This window comes from Atta cephalotes (assembly GCF_000143395.1).
Source record: "Atta cephalotes unplaced genomic scaffold scaffold00016, whole genome shotgun sequence".
Lineage (NCBI taxonomy): Eukaryota > Metazoa > Arthropoda > Insecta > Hymenoptera > Formicidae > Atta > Atta cephalotes.
In genome coordinates this window covers 840,852-848,230 of record NW_012130080.1, presented here as the reverse complement: position 1 = coordinate 848,230, position 7,379 = coordinate 840,852, and positions in this window count along the sequence as shown.

Here is a 7,379-nt window from a genome sequence, read left to right as displayed (position 1 = left end):
TATATATATATATATATATATATATATATATAAAGGAGGAGAGTAACCAACCCTTCGTACACACAAGTCGCGCCCGGCCGAGAGGGAGAGATCTGTGGGCATGTGTCCTGGGGATATTTGGAGACAATTAATCAAAGGATGGCTTACGAGAGGTGTGCTGCTCGTGAGAAATATGATGCGGAACAGTTTCTATCTGTCGTGCCGACCGGAAGGTTTAATTTCAATTATCCTCGTGCCACAGTTAATGACGCGTTTAAACATATGACGCGTTAAATAATTTATCGAGAGTCGTACTTTGCGAAACGAAAAATTCCAATTATAAAAGATCTTCACCTCGATGCTATTTGTTAACATACAATAATACATATGTATGTAGATGCAGCATTATGTGCGCAAATTGTATCAATTTACAGGTAAAAAAAAATCGCACAACTTTTAATAAAGTATATAAATCTCGTTCCATCTATAATAAATTTCTATAATAAATTTAATTTGTCATAAATAAATTTGTTTTACCTATTCCTAAATATTGTATTTCTATTTGGCAGTCTAAAATAATAATTTATTTTGTAAAGATGATCAATGATTTTCTTTTACGTAAAAAAATTGAACTTTCGAATAAAGTCTTAGAAATGACAGAACGGATTTTCATAATTAAAAACATGAGAAACCGTTGAGTAATCGGTTAATAATGTGACAATTCATTATTTTTCTTGCACCATCCGTATGTCGCGTTTCACCGAAAGCGAGTTTTTATCTAGGATACAGAGCAAACAACGAAATCAGTGATCACACCATGCACGTTTCCTTGTTCAAACAGAGGAGGATTGCCGTTGCGAGCACCACCCCGTGTCATGAATAATCGGGATTCTCTCTCTATGGTCCCTTCTGCTCTCTTTTTTTACCGTCTCCCGCGCGGTGCCGGTCGGCGAGGCGACCGACTTTAATCCCGCATGAATATGTAGAGGATCCGGATCGACCTGGACCCGACCGTTTCGGCAGTATATATCCCCGGCTCTCTTAGATGGCGATGATCATCGCCGGACAGTCTCTATACTAACGTTTGTAATTATCATAAATTCACCGAAAGTACGCGCCGCACTGGCATGCTCGTTTAATGATGTAAGGAATTATTATAGACTGAACGCGCGTTTCTTGTCCGATAGGAATGTTCTTTCTCACTCCATCCATGTTTCAGCACGGTGATATATCGGTTAACTGGATGTCTAGGTGATACTTAACATTTACAAGAATAACGTTCCAAGTTTATAGACTGTAGCGCAGCTAATAGAGAGCTTCTTCGCGCAGTATCTCGCCGGACGTCGTAATGTCGAATGTATGAATCGTCGGTCGAGAGTTCTCCTCGTGCGGTAAACATGTATATGAATGCAATTGTTGTGTCATTAGATGCTTTGAAGCAGAACGAAAAAGGTGATGAAAAACAGTAGGAAATTCCGATGAGGTGTCATAAAGAGTTGACGGTTGTATATCATTGGTACAAAGCTGTTCGAACAGATTTCCCCAGGTAACAGGTGTATCCGCATTCTGGCAAGGTAATAATTAGTTTGAATGTCGGGATATAAATGCTTCTCCTAAATTTTCTTAGAGATAATGAAGAGTTTCTGGAGAGTCCATAAATAAGTCCCGAAATTATGTTTTCGGTGGCATTTTTTTGTCAACTCCCCGGAGAGTCAATGATGTTTCGAAAGTTATCGATGTTTAATTTATGATTTAAAATTGAGATAATAAGAATTGAATATGATTTTTGTACCATTTATTTTTATTATTCTAATAAGAGTCCACAACTGATGCTTCTTACTTCGAAGAATTTTTATCCTCTAAAAATCTTGTCATTTATGGCAATATTATAAAAATTTTTATTATCGGTGGCACTAATAATCTATGTTACATACATATTTCTGCTAGCTTAACAATAAAGGTATTCAATGTTTTTTTTTTAACAATCCTACGCGGATTCAGGCCATCAAATGTATTGACTGTCTTGATTACGCGAGGACACTCTCGTTTGACACGCATACACGAAGTGGTACGTGGGATCAATACCGGTGGAATATCTGTCAATTAATCTTAAAAAAGTCGATTGAAAATTCGCTGCTGTATCATCGCTTTGGATCTTTTCAATTTCCGACTTGAGCCGAGCCCGCCTTATTAGATTCATTGATTTATTCGATCGACTGGCACAGAGAAATGAAAAAGCGGAATGACGGAAGAGCGAGGGAAACAGAAATATTCGTTTCAACTGTCATTCTGCTGTTTTAATTACGCGCTTCGTACATGCCTATCAAGTGACTAGAAGCTTCTTTTTCTGCGTTTGGTAACAGATCTTTAAAATTTAATCAATATACCAGTAGTGGTTAAAATATTATTAGATGACGATACAAGAGAATACTTTAGAGAAAGTTGTTAAAAATAGTTGTATTAAAATAAAATAAAAAAGAAACGTGGTGTGATTATAACTATATGATCTTATTGTCAGAGGTGTCAACCTTTTGGCTGCTTTTTTCCAAACTTTACGACTTTTGTGATTATAAGAATATGGTTACATTAAATAAAAAATGCCGTTTTTTGTTAATATAAACAAAATCTAGAAATTTAATAAGAAAGAGAAATATAAAACGAGAAAAGAAAGGAAAAAAGATAACGGACAGCAGTCGAAGTAGTCAGTCACGGCCAGTGGCCTGAAGGGATATCTCAAGTTTTTACCATACTGCCGGTTTACAATGTTTGTATATATGTACTATTTGTCATAAAGCCGTTGAAGCTATAAATTACCTGCAGAGTAGCCCAAAAGACGTAAAAGACGTACGTGCATAAATGGTTTGGATGAGAATAAGTTTTCCTAACTTGTTTGTTCGGCAATTGTCGGCACGATACTTTTCGTCTTTTTTTGAACTGAAGGCGGTTAACAAAATTCAATGTCAAATAATTTATTACATAATTATGATTTATGATTTAAGTAAGTAATAATATTATACAATAAATTATTTTGGCACATTAATTCACACGTATTCACATATTAAAAAAATTACCTGCAGGTAATTTATTCTTTAATTGATATAAAAAGTTTTTTCTTTCTCTCATTCTGTCTCTTTTTTCTCTGATTATATAAAACTAATACTAATGTTGAAAATAAAACAGCATATAGAGAATATTGACAGTTGTAAAAAGTTATATATGAATCACGAATTTATTAAGTTTGAAATAATAAAAAATTATTTTGCTTAAAGTTATAGAAACTTCCATTCTTGATTTTTTGCCCAATATTTAATGAAAATTTAAAAAAAATGAGCACAAAAGATATATTGGGACTTGGAGAAAGAAAGAAAAAAAAGAACAAAAAAGTATGAAAGAAGGAATGGAAACGAAATTTAGAAAGAAGGAGGCTGAATAGGAGAGATCGAGGAGATGAGGAAGAGCAGGAGGGAAGGGAGTATGAGAAGATAGCTGTATAGGCATGGAAACATGGTATGCCATCAGTATGGGATCGCACGCATGCGTCTCGTCCAACCCAGCGGGTGGTGAATGTGTGCTCTTTTTTCTTTCATTTCTTTCTCGTTTTGTCCTATCGTCCTTCTCACTGTTCTGTCCGATATCTCTCTTTATCTTTTCTCTCGCTGCCCTCTGCCGCTCTTCAGCTTTCGATTCGGTGCCAGTCAGTAAACTTTTCGTTTTGTCTACGGAGATCTCCCCATTTACCACCCAATCCTCTTTCCCTCACTGCGTTTTGATCCCGAATTTCGGCGTCTCTTTTAAATAATTGTCCACCACGAGAAGAGCTAAAGGGACACGTATCCAAAGAATGAGTAGAATCAAAAGATCGATGCATCACCGTTGCGGTTCTCATTTTATAATAAATATATCGGTCACTTATTTAATATTAACACATGCTTGTAATTGTATGTATTATGACTCATAGTGTATTAATAAGCTGAGTTAATTTAATAATTATTACAATGTAATAAAATAATATCTGATTATTCAAAAAATATTAATGTATTAAGCTTTAATAGCATAGATACTTTTAAATTTTACTTTGACATTCATTTTAATTATTACAATAATTAATATTAAAAAATATAAAACATAAGAAGTAATATATAGTTTCTCATATATAATTTTCGTTAGAGAAAATGTAGTTAAGATAATCGCCTATCCATTAATAATGATAGCAATAAGAGAACATTTCATATACATGTCGTTATCTCAGTTTCTTTGATACAACGATATCATTATATGTAAGTAGTCTACGGTGAAATTGGCATACCGATTTTCAAACGACCTAGAGCGTATGTCCTAATTAGCTCAATTGCGTATGAGATCATCTCACGACTCGAAATTATTATCCTTATCTTATCGTATATGAGATGCGTTGCGAGTCAAGTCAGTTGCGTTCGTTGATCGAGCAGGTAAATTACATTTCTAATGATACATGGATACTCTATAAATTGTTGGTTACGCCGTACAAATTGCCCTGATACAGAATGATATATGTAGAAATTAAAAAGCTAATGATATGAAGAACTGAAAGAGTTATGCAATTTTATAATTGATATCTATTATTATAACGTTTAGCTATTTCAACTCTATGCTATTTTTTGTTTCCGAAAATATAAATATATATATATATGAGCCACAGATATATTTTTATAAACTCAATGATAGAAATAAAAGTGCAGACACAATAGAAGGAATAAGGAATTAGAAAGAATAATGATTTCAACCTATTAGCGACCGTGTATTTTTAGTGTATTCCAATAAGTTGAAAATTGTTATTCCTTATTCCTAATTTCTTATTCCTTCTATTGTATCTGCATCCTAATTTTTAGTTATTCAGCTATCACTAAGTTTATAAAAATCAAACAGAAATCAAATCAATCAATCTTGTTAGTGAAATAATATAACAAATTTGATTTTCTAAAAAAGCTCACCTGATTACAAAGACCTATGATATACGAATCATCAAAGATATTCATGTTTATCATCGTTTCGATACCGATCCTCCCTCGATTATTCAAAGCTGTTTCGAGCGGTGAATCGAGCCGAAGCGGATCGTGAATCGACGACGCGATACAACGTGCTGCATTAAGCACCGAAGAACGCGTCAGGAACGAATCGGGAGAATGGTAGAAGAATAGCGGGCCCGCCGGGGTCCCGCGCGAGGTTGACAAAAGGGCGAAGCGCGACTAGGTGGAAGCGCCGGCCCCGGTCGGAGAGATGAGAGCAAACATAATTCAGAATTATCCCGCGAGGCGGTCTCGTCTCTCATATATTTCACTCTCGAAAGGGGTTTTTATCCGCCAGGGGTGGAGAAGGTCGAAGCGGTCGGTGCACCGCGTATACTGCCGCGGCCGCCGTGTGTTTCTTTTCCACGCACTTCTCAAATATGTCCAGCGACCTTATACGCTTGTTTACTGAATGTGAGTAGGATGATAGTACTTCGCACAGAAATATTATGCGTCGGATACTTCTGTGAGTAGATGTAGATTCGTAGAACAAGATTCGTAAATTTAGGCAGGTGCCATATGCACCTGTCATCCGCCATAATCGAATTTCTCCCCGATATAGTGACAATAACGAGATTTTCGATTGGACTTTCATAACAGACGAATATCGTGATTGAAGTTTCGTTAGAAAACTTTAGCCGAAACTATAGCGTTATTTCTCTTCTATCAACATTCTTCCGGTTTTATTGTAATTTTTGATATTTATCGACATGCCAGTTAATAAACTATATATATTGTTATCATCGTTTTTGTAATTTTAATTCAGTAATCTATTGCCATTGATTAATTTTATCTATACTGTCAGTTTGATTGCATGTAAAATAAAAATATTGGAAGTATGAATGCAAATAAATTTAAATTTGCATGAAATTTCAAAATATCATGAATAATTCGTGAATATTCCGCAACGATAATGCTTTCTATATATATATATATATATATATTTGATTGTCCAAGAATCTCTTAATATTTCTTGCTATTTCCACATCATATATATTTCAAGAATAAATAGATTCCATTTTCTTGTCCAATGCAGTGGGCGTAACTTGCATCCAAAATGCGACAAGCCACACCAATGTTTGCGCGTCGCACGCGTGTATACCTGGAGAGTACATTACGCAACTATTTCCACAGCGTGTTGATATTTTTTCAATCGTATGATAAGACTTCGATGTTACCCGACACGCCCACACAATTTCCTTCGTAACAGTTTCGGTTTTGGAAACGACTTATATAAATTAATCATATAATTCAGCATTGTGTCCAAAATTTATATATTTTTAAATTAGCAAATTAGAACATTTCCTAAAATAATAAATTACTTTTTTCTATTAGAACTGATTTACTATTTTCGCATCGTACTTATACATATACCATGTTCAATTTTTATAACCAGTGTCATACTTATTTTTATTATGTTTTTTTTATTTATCGATTGAATCCACAAAGTTTACCCTAAAATTCTCACACAATTTTTTTCACCAGACAGATCAGAGTTTGACGAATTATCTTGGCGATATCCATTTATTAACGTCTTGTAGATCATAAAGCATTTCGCGTAACACACCGCGAGTTGACGGCAACGTTCAAAGTCGGTATCATCGGACAATACCGGCTATAGGTCGAAGTACAACTGAAATACCTCGTGAACATTTTCCGCATTGCTGTACCAAGGCCGGCGCGTTTAAATACGACGACCGGCGTGAGCCATGCGACAGCTTTACCGCTCGTTGTAAAACAAACCCTAATCTCCCGGTGCTGCTACCGTTGGCACTATCTTGCTCCGTTTGTTTGCGCTCGTCGGAGGAGAACGCCTCCGACGACGTCTGTAGAGTAAAAATCATTAATGATCTCTGTTGCTTGCCAATTTCACTTTATATAAAGCGAATTGTATGGAAGGAAAATACGAATAGGTGCAATTTGCATTGACAATTAATGATTCTCTCTCTTGTCTTATCGTATATATAATCGTATTGAACATATTACTTTAAAACTCATTCTTCGTAGAAAATGTTGCTTCGAGTATGCTTTTAAAGGAAAGTTTCATGACGTGTGATTTTTCACGAAATATCAGTCTTATAATTCCGTTTCTTATGATGTTATGATTTTTATTTGATATAATTTCCTTTTGTACATTTACATTTCGTATTTTAATTCTCTTACTACTTTGGGAGCAATCATATTTCGATACGTGTTGCATACAAGCTGTTTAAATTAAATTAAAATTTTTTTTTCATCTACTTGTCTTCGGGTGTAGTTTTCTTGAATAAGTATACATCCGGCATATAATCACGCGTAACTTGGCGGCAACAGTCGTGAACGGGAATCGTACGCATGAAGCGAAACTGGTTTGCG